We start from the raw sequence: 14,581 nt of genomic DNA, 5'->3' as shown, positions 1-14,581 counted from the left end.
AATAAGCAAAATAAAAGTATCAGAAATTCTGAAAGATAACAGAACATACACTAAAATAGAATTGGTTTCAATATCAGAAAACCTGGATTCTGTTCCCTACTCCATTATGCATTTTGGGAACTTTAAGAAGATATTTCATGTTTTTTTTACTTTTCGAAAGGTCTTGATAGTTACCTTTTTTATTGCACAGGGTTTTGTGAATATTAAAAGCAAAATGTATGTGAAAGAATTTTATAAGCAACATCATCATCATCATCATTATCACCATTATCAACACCACAACTCTTGCCCATTTTACCAACATCTCATTGAGTTTTCCATTTCAAATTGTTTCCCTTAAATGCTGTTGTCATCACAGCAGACACAAAACATGCATCCTTGGTTCTATGAATCCTAACACAGTCCACGACGGGTCACAGCACTAAGTATTAGTCTTGCTTATAGACTTCATAACCTCTCACACACCTCTCAAAGTTCATTGCCTCTCAAAATACCTAAACTCTTCGCACCCCCTTATGGAAGCAAGTCCTTGAGAATCTCTTCTCCAACATTCTGTTTGATTCAACTCTTTTAGAGGGGAATTTAAAATTTACATACTTTGAGAAATTTTTCCCAATTAATAGGGATTTGTTTTGCCATTTGCATCATCCCATGCCACCTAATCAAACTTAAGCCTCGTATCTAAACAGCAATCGCAGTGCAGCTTATGAATCCAATATTATTTATGCTCACTGATACTCAATTTGTTATCTGATGTGACATCTTGCATTTTTTGAGAAGTCTCAAAAACTAAATAAAGAGCCAAGATTCTGGGAGAATACAATTTTACAATGAAGAGTTGTGTATTTCCAGTGGATGTGGGGTTTTCTTTTCCTGATAATTATTTCATGGAAAGCCAGATTTATTAGAAAATAATTAGATGGAAAACATGATTTGACTATCCAATTGGGTTGACCCCCACAAATAAAAAGAGAGAAAGGAGAGAAGTTCTTGACACCAGGAATCTATAACATAAACAATAAGATACATATATGGAAATTTTTGTAAAACTGTATGCAGTTTTATTTTTTTAAATAAATGACTGAAAGTTGCATACTACAAACAGAACAGTTCTGCTTTTAGGAGCAAAAAGTAAAAGCAAGGCTATTCTGGGGAGGAGATGAATAAAATAAGATAAAATTCAGTCACATACAAAGCAAACACTATACCATAATGGAACACATGCATCATTGTTTTATACAGAAATAAAAGAAACATGAACTCACACTGAGAAAGTAACTAACATTTAGGGGGAAGCATGTGTTTGTCATAAGTTTTTATTAAGCTGGTGATCATTAACCTCAGTGTCTATTAGAAAGTGATATTACTTACTTTGATGGCTTGCAGCAAAATCAAAGCCCTGTCGATTTGATTTACATGCCTGTTGATTTGCTCCTGGATAGATGTCTCTGTCTCCTGCACTTATTTCTGTGCACCTGATGACTGCACCCATCTTGCGGCCTCTCATTTTTCTGTCAAGGAAATAGGATCCATGATTACAGTTGTAAAAGGGAAGAAAAGGACATTGATTTGCAATTTTTGCTTTTGTTTTACTTTTTTCTCATGTATTCTACTAAAACCCACTTGAGTTTCAGAAGTCCCCCTTATGTCTGAGCTGGAAGAAAATCTGAGTAGTTGGTATGTATGTCTTTGCATGTACGGCATGTACACATGCAATAAAAATTGTTGAAGACAATTATTGAGTCTTACTCAATTATAGATCAATAAGGCCAAGCACAACATATTGCACAAGATAAACACATAAGATATTTTTATTAATGAAACAGCAATAACAGTGAAGCTTATGAATCCAATATTATTTATGCTCATTCATACGCAGTTTGTCATTTGATGTGTATAATAGACATCTCGCATTTTTTGAGAAGTCTCAAAAACTAAATAAAGAGCCAAGATTTTGGGAGCATACAACTTTAAAATGAAGAGTTGTATATTTTCGATTCTATGTAATGCTGGCGTTATTTCATATCATCAGTATGAGAAACCAATGGCTGATAGATTTTTTTTTATAAAAATTGTTATTCTGGTAACACACAACCTAAAATGTTCCTTCTTAACTACATTCAAATATATAATTCAGTGGTGTTAATTGCACTCATAATATTATGCTATCATCACCATGATCTATCACCAAAACTTTTTCATCACCGCAAACAGAAACTCTGAACCAATTAAATATTAACACCCCACCCCTTACTCAAAGTTAGTCCTTGGTAAATTGTATTCTGGTTTCTGACTCTATGAATTTGATTATTCTAATTATTTTATATTAGAGAGATAATAAAACATTTTTCCTTTTGTATTTGGCTTATTTCATTCAACATGAGTCTTCAAGGTTCATTCTTGTTACCATAAGTACAAGAACTTCATTCCTTTTTACAGCTGAATAATATTGCATTGTATGTATATCCCATCATCTCTTGGATGGACACTTGGATTGCCTCCATCTTTTGGCAATTATGAATAATAACATCAGAACATAATCAAGTCCCTATGGTCAATTACTTTTGTAAATACCTAGAAGGGTGATTTCTGGGTCATGTGGTAATTTCATACTTAACTTTCTGAGGAACTGAAAAACTTCCTACCAGCGATAAATGAGTGTCCCTATTTCTTCACATACTCTCCAACTCTTATGATTTTCCACTTTGTTAATAATACCTAATCTAGTGAGTATGAAATGATTCCTCATGATTTGATTTCATTTCTCTAATGGCTAATGATGTTCAGCATTTTTCATGGACTTCTTGGTCATGTGTATATATTGTTTGCAGAAATATCTATGGATGTATTTTGCCCATTTTTATTTGGTTGTCTGTCTTTTCATTGTTGAGTTTCAAGATTTCTTTATATATTCTGGATAGTAAACCCTTATTGGATAAATGGTTTTGAAATGTTTTCTCCCATCTTGTAGGCTGTCTTTCTATTTTCATAATGAGGTCCTTTGATGCATAAAGTTTCAATGTGTGAGGAATTGGTCCACCTTCATTCATTTGCTCATGGATATCCAGTTTTCTCCCAACCATCTGTGGAAGAAATTATTCTTTCCAAATTTAGTAGTCTTTTCCTCCTAGTCAGTCAGCCATAAATATGAGGATTGATTTTTGAGTTCTCAATTCTATTCAATTGGTCTATATGTATTTGTGCTACTACCATGCTGTTTTGATTATTGTGGCTTTTTTAATAAGTTTTAAGATCAGGAAGTGTGAGTCCTCCAAATTTCATTCTTCCTTTTCAAGATGGTTTTGGCTATTCAGTTTCCCTAACCCTTTAATACAAGTTTGATGATCAGTTTTTCCACTTCTACAAAGAAATCTTTCGGAACTTTTATTTGGAATTTTTATTCTGCTGTTGGGTCAAATATACTATGCATATTATATCTTATTGTTTTATAGTACTCTTTAAGTTTTTATTCCTTATTGATCTTCTCTCTTAGATGTTCTACCGATTATTGAAAATGGTCTATTAAATTCTCCTGCTACTCATGTTGAACCATCTTTTTCCCCATCAAAATTTTCAATAGTTGCTTCATATATTTTGGAGCGTTGCCATTCGATGCATATATATTATAATTGTTATGTATTCCTGTTGAATTAAATCCCTTATCAGTATAAACTGACTTTCTTTGTCCCTCATAACTGCTTTTGACTTAAAGTGCATTTTTTCTAGCATTAGTATAGCTACCCACAGCTCTCTTTTGGTTATTATTTTCATTATATGTGTATTTTCCTACTATTTCACTCTCTACCTACTTTGAATTTTGTCAGTCTGTTATAGATAGCATATAGTTGGAACATACTTTTTATCCCTTCTACCAATCTCTCCCTTTTGACTGTAGATTTTAATCCATTTACATTTGAAGTCGCTACTGATAATGCAGTGCTTTCTTTTGCCATTTTGCTATTTGTTCTTTGTGCATCCTATATCTTTTTTATCCTTGGATTATTCCATTAATGATTATTTTTATATTTATTTCTATTGTATTTAACCAGTTTGGTCCCTTCTCATTTCTGTCTACATTTATTTTTCACATATTTTCCTTGTGATTACCATGGAGTTAAAATTTAACATCTTAAATCAATAGCAATCCCATTTGATTTGATATTGAATTAAAGTCAATGGAATATGCACACTATTTCTATTCCTTTCTGCCCCATCTTTTTTTTGTACTTGCTACAAGTTATATCTTTATACATTCAATTGCAAAATCATAGAGTTATATAACTTTTTATTGATTTGTATTTTAATGATTCATTTGGATTTTACCTGTAAGAAGTAAAAAGTGGAGTTGCATACTAAAAAATACAATACAATACTATTGGTGTTTATAATTAACCACATGATTGTCTTTACTAGGGTTCTTCATTTCCTTTTTCCACTCTAATCCTTTGTCTGAGAAACTCCCTGTTTTAGTTTCCTGGCTGATAAATCAAATATCTTGCAATGGATTGGTTTAAACAAAGGAATTTATTGGCTCACAGGTTTAAGGCTAAGAGTCCAAAATTAAGCCAATACTTTCTCTCAGAAAACTATGGCATTCTCTGGCTGGCTACTGGGAATCCCTGGTCCTTGGCTTTTCTGTCACATGACAATGCACACATTGATTTTCCTTTCTCTTCTTGGTTCCATTGACTGGCAGACTTGTTTGTTCTCTCTGACTTCTCTCCCTATGACTTGTCTACAAAGCATTCAATAATAGGTTTAAAACTATTCTAATTCAGTTGGACCACACCTTAACTGAGGCAACTACATCAAAAGGTCCTATTTACAGTAAGTTCATCCCCACAGGAGAGGATTACATTTAAGAATTTGTTTTTTCTGGGAAACCTAACTCCAAGTCACAATACTACCTTTAGCATTGTTTGTAAGCAGGTGATGAACCCCTCAGCATTTGTTTATCTAGGAATTCCTTAACTTCTCCCTCGTTTTTAAAAGGCAGTCTATCTGGATATAAAATTTTTGGTTGACAATTGTTTTCTTTTAGTACTTTAAATATTTTATTCTACTGCCTTCTTGCCTCCAGAGTTTCTGATGAGAAAGACTTAATTTTATTGGGACTGCCTTATATATGGCATGCTACTTTTCTCTTGCACTTTTCAGAACTCTCTCACTGTGCTTAACATTTGACAGTTTGACTTCTATGTGTGTGGATACAGTTCTCTTCTGCTTTATCTTGTTTGGATTTCATCAGGCAACTGGAATGTGTATATTCCTGTCTTTTGTTAAATTTGGGAAATTTTCTGCCATTTTTTTCTTTGAATATTCCTTCTGCCACTTTCTCTTTCTTCTCCTCAGTGAGTTAATTATAAATACCATCAGTATTGTATTTTTTAGTATGCAATATATTGTGTGTGTGTGTGTGTATAGGTAAGCCTGTGTACATTGGTAAGGAACATAGGTTTCTTAGGAACTTTTTCTTATTTATTCTTTCTGCTTCTCAGCCTGAATCATTTCAGTTATCTTGTCTTCAAGTTCACTGATTTTCTTTCTACATCTAGCTCCATTCTACTGTTGAAATACTCCAAGGAATTTTTCATTTCAGTTGTTTTGTCTTCAACTCCAGTAGTTCTGTTTGTTTCATTTTTGAAATTTCTACCTTTTTATTGAAATTCCTATATTATTCATTCATTGTTTTCCTGATATCCATTCGTTCTTTCTTTGTGTTTTCCTCTGTTTCTTTGAGCATATTATAAAAATATATATAGTTTTAAGTTTTTGTCTAATATGTCCAAACTCTGGTCTTTTTTATTGTAAACTCATTCCTTTGAATGTGCCATCATTATCCACTTTAATATTTCAAAGTGTTAATTCTGAGATTTAGTCCTTTTCCCTCATTTTATAATGAGTTAGTGATATGACATAGATTTTCTTGAGTGCTAGGCACTAAAGAAAACAAACCAAATGCAGAATAAAAACACTTTTGCAGTCTGCAAATTGGCTCTGTTTTGGGTGGTACTCTTCTTCAGTGTTTAGTCCACTTATAAAGAAGATCAGCCTAATGCAAAAGTGAAGTGTAGCCTTCTATTTATTTATTTATTTTTGAGCCTGAGTCTTGTGCTTCCTTGTGGCACAAAGAAATGTGCCCCCTCTATTCCCAATGAAATACATTCTCCTTGTCCCTGGAGCCCTATTGTATGGGTAATCCTTTGTCCAGTCTGCTTTGTCTCAATTATTTCTTGCACTGCTTTAGCTGTATACTAACTTCCTGCAGGGTAAATTCTGAGAGGGCAACTCAGAGATGAGATTACTGGTTCAATCTTTCAGGCTGTCAGCAGATAGACTGGCACTAACATACATACAGGTACACCATCATGCCCATAAGTGTTATCTGCTCCCTGTAGAATATGGCCGGGGACCTGCAATAAGAATGCAGACTGGCTCTACATACTGCACTGGTGAGGCCATAGTGGAGGTGCCTATGAGGGCACCATGCATTTCTCCTACCATTTTTTCAAAATGATTTTTCTTGATTCAGCATTTGCCCAGTTACTGAAACATTTTACCTGCTTTTGAAGTTCTAAGGATGATGGCTTTGCAAATTTTTGCTAGTTGTTTAAAGTTTCTGTGGCAGAGTGGTACCCTGTAATGTTTTTTGCCATCATCTTGGTCGACTGGATGAGGTCTGATAGAGCTTATTATTAGACCAAACTAGATGTGTTCAATACTCTATGGTTCCTCAGTATATGACCTATTCCAAAGACGAAAATTCCAACAGAGCATTTGCTCATTTTTATTTATTTAAGAAAATTTGTTTATAAAAAGTCCTTCAGAAAAAAAATTAGCCAACAAAAATGCATATGCTTTTAAAAATAATAAGCCTAACTACTTATACGTATAAATATATGTGTGATGGCTTTGTGAAAACTCTGTTTTAATTAAATGACTTTTATCATATGTCTCAGATTATTTTTAATCAGAAAGGCAGGTTTTTCAATGGCATTTCCTTGGTCAGTTGGTTTCAATAATAAGCACACTGTAGGAATCTACACATTATGCCATCAAAATATAGTGCAGCTTAAATATGTTAGGTACTATGTTCTCTACCTATATACATTATGTCAAATGAACCAAATCATTCCAATATGGTGACACATGTGCATAGAGACCTGTAGCATTTTATAACAGGTGTTTGAGGAATGTACTTGACAGAGATATTGACAATAAGGTCATCTGTGAATATGAATGCTCAAAATAGCAATATATTATATCATCATTATTGGCATGAAAGAATGAAAAGTAATATGATAAGGTGCCACTGTGGTCTCATCCAAGCCAAAGGCACACATGCACACATAAAGACATATACATATATATGCATACACATACACAAATGGCATATTTATTTTTGATTCACAGTCCCTCCCCCAACCCCCATTCTCAAATGCAAATAAATATTGAGAAAGACATAGAGAGGTCATTAAATGCAAAAAAATTAATACATACAAACTTCAAAACTAAAGGAAAGTATGAAGCAAAGTAAAATAATTTATTTCCTAAAGTGGTCAGTATGATTTTACCTCCACTGAAACATTTAGAACACTATGCCTGGTTTTGGATTATTGCTACATATAAGCTTCCTTCACTGGACTGTATACTTACCATTATGTATATCTGCATACTTCATTGACAAAAGTAGTGCCATCATATAGTATGCACTAAATAAAAATATTTTCCTACTGAACTTGAATGTAATTCTTATTAGGTGTCCAAACAGTCTATCAAAGAAAACTGATTGATTAATTGTTTACTGATAACTTTGTAAAGATATGTTTAGAGGAAAACTCTTAATTTGGATATAATTTTGTGACAGCATGAAGTATCATTATGACAGTTGTGTTAAACTGGTAAACAACATATAGAAATAGGACTAGTAATAAATCCTATCAATGTGCCCTAAAACTTTGGCCTTTACATAGGTTTTAAATATACTCATAAGATGCAAACAGAAAGTTTGGAATTTTATTTTTTAAAATGTCTTAGATTGATTGCAAATGAATGCTGAAATATAGTTGCACAGTATAACAATACAATGACATAAAACTATTATATTTATGTGCATATGAAAGTCTTATGGGTTGTTCTAAATAAACTTCAGAAATGCTTTTCAATTCTCACTGAGGCAAGCATTTCAATTTTCTGCAATATTAGCAGGGATAACTAATGATGGCTAATTTTTGCCTGTAGTATTTCCTTCAATCTGGTTGTGCAATTTCAGTTTCTCTGGCAGCAGCAGCATTTGTAAATTTTCTGGTCACTAAACATTCAAGTACAATTGTAAGTGATCAGTTGCAATTGGCCAACAAGGAGGAAATAAAGGAAAAAAAACAGAATATTTGCACATGTTTATAAGTAAATTTCCATAAAATTCTTCAAAGTTCTATATGCACAAAATTTCTTTTCTGTCTACTCCACTATTTTATTTGAAAACCTAGATGTTTATAAGAGAAAATATATATCTTTATCTTTTGAGGATAAAACTACATAATTTGAAGAAGCATTGTTATATTCTGTCATGTTCCAGAAAACATTCCACTCTCTATGCTCATCTCATTTCTCATTTATATGTATTTAAAAAAATACAAAGTGATATTCAAATTAGGATAAAATCCAAAATAGCATCTTCTCATTACTTAGTTTACAAGTCAAAATTTCAGCAGCAGAGATTAAAACAATTTTTCCCAGACCCAATATTTTAATAATAAATTTATCAGGACATAGCAGAGATGACCAGGAATTTGAAGCTTAGCACTCTGATGAAATTATATGCATACACAGAGAATATTTAGTAAAATAAAAGGTGTCATATTTTAAACTCAAAGAAAGCTGAGATCCATTTTCATCATCACATCATCATATCAAATGAAGTTATTACCCAAAAATCTTTGCAGAGACTTCTGGTTAAGCTGCAAAAAGAAAGGCTTACTCCACTGAGAGCCATTTTGCCAAGCAGTTTGGGATTGTACCATGTCATAGAAGTGAATTTCCACTTCCCTGGAATGGGTTGCCATTAATCCATGAACCGCACTACTGACTCAGTGCAAGAGAAACTAGATCCCTATGTTAAACACATGGATCCAGGAACTTCAAAGCACATGATGTCTGAAGGTAATCATAGAGACTGTGCTATGAATGAATGAATGAATGAATGAGTGAATAGGAGATGTTCAGTTTCTGTATAATTTACAGATCAGCTTTTTTCCAAACCCCTTAACACTTTTAAAAGATGACATTCAATGTTTATGTTTAGGCTGTATGTGTGTTTGTTACTAGCATTTTAATTTTGCTCAATTGATAAATCCTGTGGGTGCATTATTTGGCTGAAAGGAACTCTAAATACATAGGGCTTTGGTGAAACTGAGATGCCAAATTAGCTTTAAAAATATCTTACATTATGGCTTGATTTCATGTTTTTATGGAAACCCAATCACATTGGCCATCATTCAATAGGCTACAGAAATCTGGTGGATGATGAATACGGGAATATTACAAATGAAGGAAACCTTGCCAGCTAAAGGGGAACATGATGGCAATTTATACTTCAGCAGGGTCCAAATGTCCTCTTTAGCATCTATGCTGGTTTGAAACAGTTATGTACCCCAGAAAAGCCATGTTCTTCTAATCCAATCTAGTGAGGGCAGACCTATTGTTGGGTGGGACCTTTTGATTAGATTGTTTCCATAGAGATGTGACCCACCCAGTTGTGGATGGAAACTTTTGATTAGATGGAGATGTGACCCTGCCCACTCAAGGTGGGTCTTAATCTTTTTACTAGAGCCCTATATGAAAAGAATAAAAGGCAGAACATATGGAGAGATTTCAGAGCCTATACAGAGGACAAAGAGATGAAAACAAGAGACAGATGTTTGGAGATGTAGAAGAAGGGTGCTCTGGAAGATGCCAGAAGCTGAGAGAGAAGGACAGCAGATGTTGCCAAGTGCCTTCCCTGTGATGAAGAAACCCTAGACTTGATCAACCTTTCTTAATTGAGGGTATCCTCTTGTTGATGCCATAATTTGGACATTTTCATGGCCTAAGAACTGTACATTTGTCACCTAATAAACCCCCTTTGTAAAAGCCAATCCATTTCTGGTATACTGTACTCCAGCAGCTTTGGCAAATCGAAGCAGCTTCCTATACTAAAATTCACACATCCCCAATCCAGAGAATTTCTTATTCCTTTGAAGCGTTCGTGTCCTAGTGCAGTGTATACAAGACATTATAAGTAATAATGCTAATGTGAGAGAGACAAAACAAGATGTTGGAGAATACAGTGTGCCCTGTGCTATTTAGAGAGGGCAGCAAAGAGTCACCTCTGAAACATGATTTGGCTAGTAGATATCTTTAGAAGAATAATCATGTGCCCTTTTTTCTAGGGTTTGGTAGATAGAATGTGGTCTGAATTTTAGTCTTCATTTGCTCCCTCAGCCTGGAGAATTCATCTCCCACAAAAAGCCCACAACTTTCACCATGGCATTAAGTCAAATTGCTAAAATCTTCATAACTGTTCTCCAATTTTTATTTTTCTGGAAATATTCTATTGTGTTCAGCATAGACTCTGAAATAAAATTAGGAGAACTGACTGAGAAAAAAAGAGAAGGAAATAAAAGTTTTGTGGGTGGAAGGAAAGGTGGGGATTAGGGTGTCAGAGAAGAGAAGAGAGAGTAAAAGTGAAGGGCCATTGAGTCCCAACAGGAAGCAGATGATACCATCAAACCAAGATCATTTGCCAGGGACTATTTGCAAAGGTGTAGTCAAGAGACAGTTAGACTACAGTGTGACAATATAAGAACCGAGAGCTAATAGCATTAGAGCTGTCTTGTGCTCCAGGTCCTAAAGGAAGTAGCATGGAAGAGGAGAGTGCTCAGAGGCTAGGGTAGTAGGCTGTATTAAGAAGGGCAATGGCCTTTTGTGAATGGATACAGCCATGTAGTCTGTTCAAGGTGACCTCGCAGGGAGGAGCCAGGAAATACGAAGTCAGCTTCACTCAAGTCTCCTGAGACTGCTTCCCATCGGTCCAATGCAAAATAAGCCAGACAATACAGGAGCCCCACCGTCGATTTTGCTGGTTAAATTCAGGGTGAAGTGAAGCTGGTGTGAATCCAAAGGGCTGACAGATGTGCCAACGGGCAGATGATTGCTTGTTTGCTTTGGGAGGGATGGATGAAAGGAGGAGGGAGACTGGGGAAATCGCTACACTGTGGGACTAATAAGTGTGAGGAAATAAAGACAATTTTTAGGATGCGTTATCAGTTGCGTGATTTTCCTCTATATTACCTGGGGAGGATTCACTTTCCAGCCCACTTGCATGGCTGCTGACAGGTCTCTGAAGATCCTTTTCCAAGCTCACTCAGGTGAGTGTTCAACCTTGTTGGTTATTGAACAGGTTGCTTGACATCAGTTTTTTGATGTGTGGCCCTTGACATAATAACTTATACTCCTCTGTCACATAGCTTCCCCCAGAGAAAGGGCCAGAGAGAGAAGACAGAAGGAGACAGAAAGAGAGAGAGAGTGAGAGATCAGGTATTTTGTAGACTAATCCAGGAAATAAGATACCATATGATTTTTATTGAAAATTTTTATTGAAATAATTGTAGAGTCACATGTAGTTTTAAGAAATTATACAGAGATATCCTGCGAATGCTTTACCAAGTTTCCCCCAGTGATAACATCATGTAAAACTGCGGTGGAATATCATCACATCCAGGCTATTGACATTGATACAAGCCATTGATCTTATTCACTTTCTCTGGTTTTACCTGTATTTATTTGGGTGTGTGTCTATAAGATAGTTCCTTCCAATATTATCACCTTCATATGTTCATGTACCACCATCACCACAATCAAGATACTAAACTGTACCATCAATGCAATTATCCCTTATATTGCTCTTTTATAATCACACTCATTTCCTTCACTACCCCTTCACTTTCTCTAATTCCTAGCAAGCACTCATCTGTTCTCCATTAATAAAATTTTGTCATTTCCAAAACATTATAAAAATGGAATTATATGATGCATAACTTCTTAGGATTGGTTTTTTGAATCAGCATAAATTTCCTGGAGATTCATCTAAGTTTCGAGTGTATTAATTGTTTTCCTTTTTATTGCTAAGTATTAGTCCATTGTTTGTATGCATGCACCATTGTTTAATCATTCACTCATTGAAGGTCATTGGGCTTTTTGCAAGTTTCTTGGTTCATGAATAAACCAAATGTATTTCGTGTATTTCTGTGTGATCATAAGTTTTCTCTTGTCTAGGACAACTTTCCAGAGTGCAACTGCTGGGTATTTGTATGTTTAGTTTTATTTAAAAAAATATATCCTACTACCTTTACAATATTCTTTCTGTTAATCACTAGGGCACAGGTCACAGTGGCCTATTCTTGCCTGCCATGCCGGAGACCCGGGTTTGATTTCTGGTGCTTGCCCATGTAATAAAAAAATTGAAAAAAATAAATAAATAAACAAATAGATAAAGTGAATCACTAGGTCCAAACTATATCTAAATAAAGGGATTACAAAAGGGCCTGTACACCAGGAGTCAGAAATCACTGGGAGCCATTTGAGAGACTGTTTATCAAATTTTCTTCGCTACCCCTCCAAGGCATTCAGAATTATATGTGTCTCAGATCTGGAATCTTTTATAAAAAGATAAAATCAAGTAAGCCCAGATTGATTCAGAGTATTCTAATAATTCATGTTTGTGAAAACTCTTTGGTGAAAGCTCCAGTATTCTTTAGGTTGCTATTTGAGTTCACTCTTTGGTCTTTTCATTAGAAGAAGGTTTAAGTTGGGTCCTAGCAAACATAGAACAGGTCTGTTCCAAGATGAAAAGGAAGATCACCACATCAAATTACCATGAAATCTTCAAAGGCAGAGATAAGCTTTAGGCAGAGACAAATCTGCCTCCCGCCTCACACCCCCGCAACTTAATATAACTCTTCTCTCAGCCTGCACCAACTCTATATGTCCTTGGAAACAATTCTAATCTCACTATAGCATTGCATTTCCCACCTGCCCCAACAGGCATCCTTTGTCCCACCCTAGTTAATCCTGGAGAGGTCTTGAAATGGGGGTTCCACACTTGTCTCCTAAATGCAGCTCTTATGGAGATCTCAAACATATACGCTCACAGTGCTCATGTGTGCCTATTTGAGCCTGATCTTGAAGAAAGATGAAGAGTGAAAATCAGGTGAAATAATTGTCATCCGTTGTATGCACAACTCAAATTTTAATATATATAGCATAATAAAGATTGGGCAGGATGATATATAGCCACCAACATCAATGAACAATAAATAGGAAATATCCAAACAATGTCATATATTGAATCTAAATTTTAATGACATTCTGAATTTTTTTCAAGTGTTGTAAAAATAAATTTAGAACCTTCAATATTAAAGAGATAACATTATTTTCCAAACGAAGATGGGAAATATTTTTGTCTATTCATTTCTCTGAGGACTTCAGCTGGGCAAGACTTAACCTCACTAATGGTAATTTGTCTTAATCTCTTTAGCATTCTTCAATCTATCCCTCACAAGGAGGACCTACTACTAAATTTCCCATATAGCATTTCCAGATATATAACCCATTACTGCGATCCTGGTTTTGCACATCTAACCTGGACTCTCACTAAACTCTGCTTTAAATTCCTGTTTCTCTGTTGGTCATGCTCATAACTGTATATTCAGATCAGGGTCTCAGACACCAAAGTCATAGGAAACCATGGGGTGGGTACAACTGGAAAGAAGGCAGATGGGTAATCATGGCTAGTCTCAGTCCAGGCAAAAGGAAAAATGTCAACCATTCACAGTTCAGCCATCTGACTTCATTTTCTCTAGTCTACCATGCGCTTTATGCTTCTAGGTCTGTATATGGGTTTTCACCTGCTCGTGCAGCTATTCTTATTCATGTCTCAGCTCAAATGTCCCTTCCCCAGTAGCCATTCCTTGTTCATTCAGGCCAGGCTAGGTACCTGGACATATGCTTCTATGATGCTTTGATATGTTCATGGACCATTGCAACATCCATCACTCTTCTGATCAGGTGTACAATTCCAGTCTTCCCCATCAGCTTGCAAACCCAAGTAAAACAGATCAAATGCTCTGTCTTGTTCATACTGTATCTTTCATTCAATACATTTCCTGGCACCCATTTAGTATTCAATAAATAAATAAAATTTAAGTGATTAGCAGTATCTGAGTGGTTCAATAGTAAAAATGAGGTGAATTTCCCATGAAATAGACAAAATTCTAGGAAGATACCTTAACAGGGTCAGTGGATCCAAGAATGAGTATCAGGAATCCAAGTATAAGGACTAAAGTTTAAAACTGTATCTACGTGCTGAGAGCTTTGAACCTGGAAGGGAAAAGATCCCTGTCACAGAGCAAATTCACATTGGGGTACTCTTTTATGACACATTCTGTGTTCCCAAAAAGTGTATATAAGACACAGACTTAATTTCAAGGAAAGGCCTTGAGCTTTGTTATGGGAGCTACATGATCTGAGCAAAAACAGGATG

This window comes from Tamandua tetradactyla, chromosome 3 (genome assembly GCF_023851605.1).
Source record: "Tamandua tetradactyla isolate mTamTet1 chromosome 3, mTamTet1.pri, whole genome shotgun sequence".
In the NCBI taxonomy this organism is placed as follows: domain Eukaryota; kingdom Metazoa; phylum Chordata; class Mammalia; order Pilosa; family Myrmecophagidae; genus Tamandua; species Tamandua tetradactyla.
The sequence above is the reverse complement of the archived record's forward strand: the minus strand, read 5'-3'. Positions refer to the sequence as shown.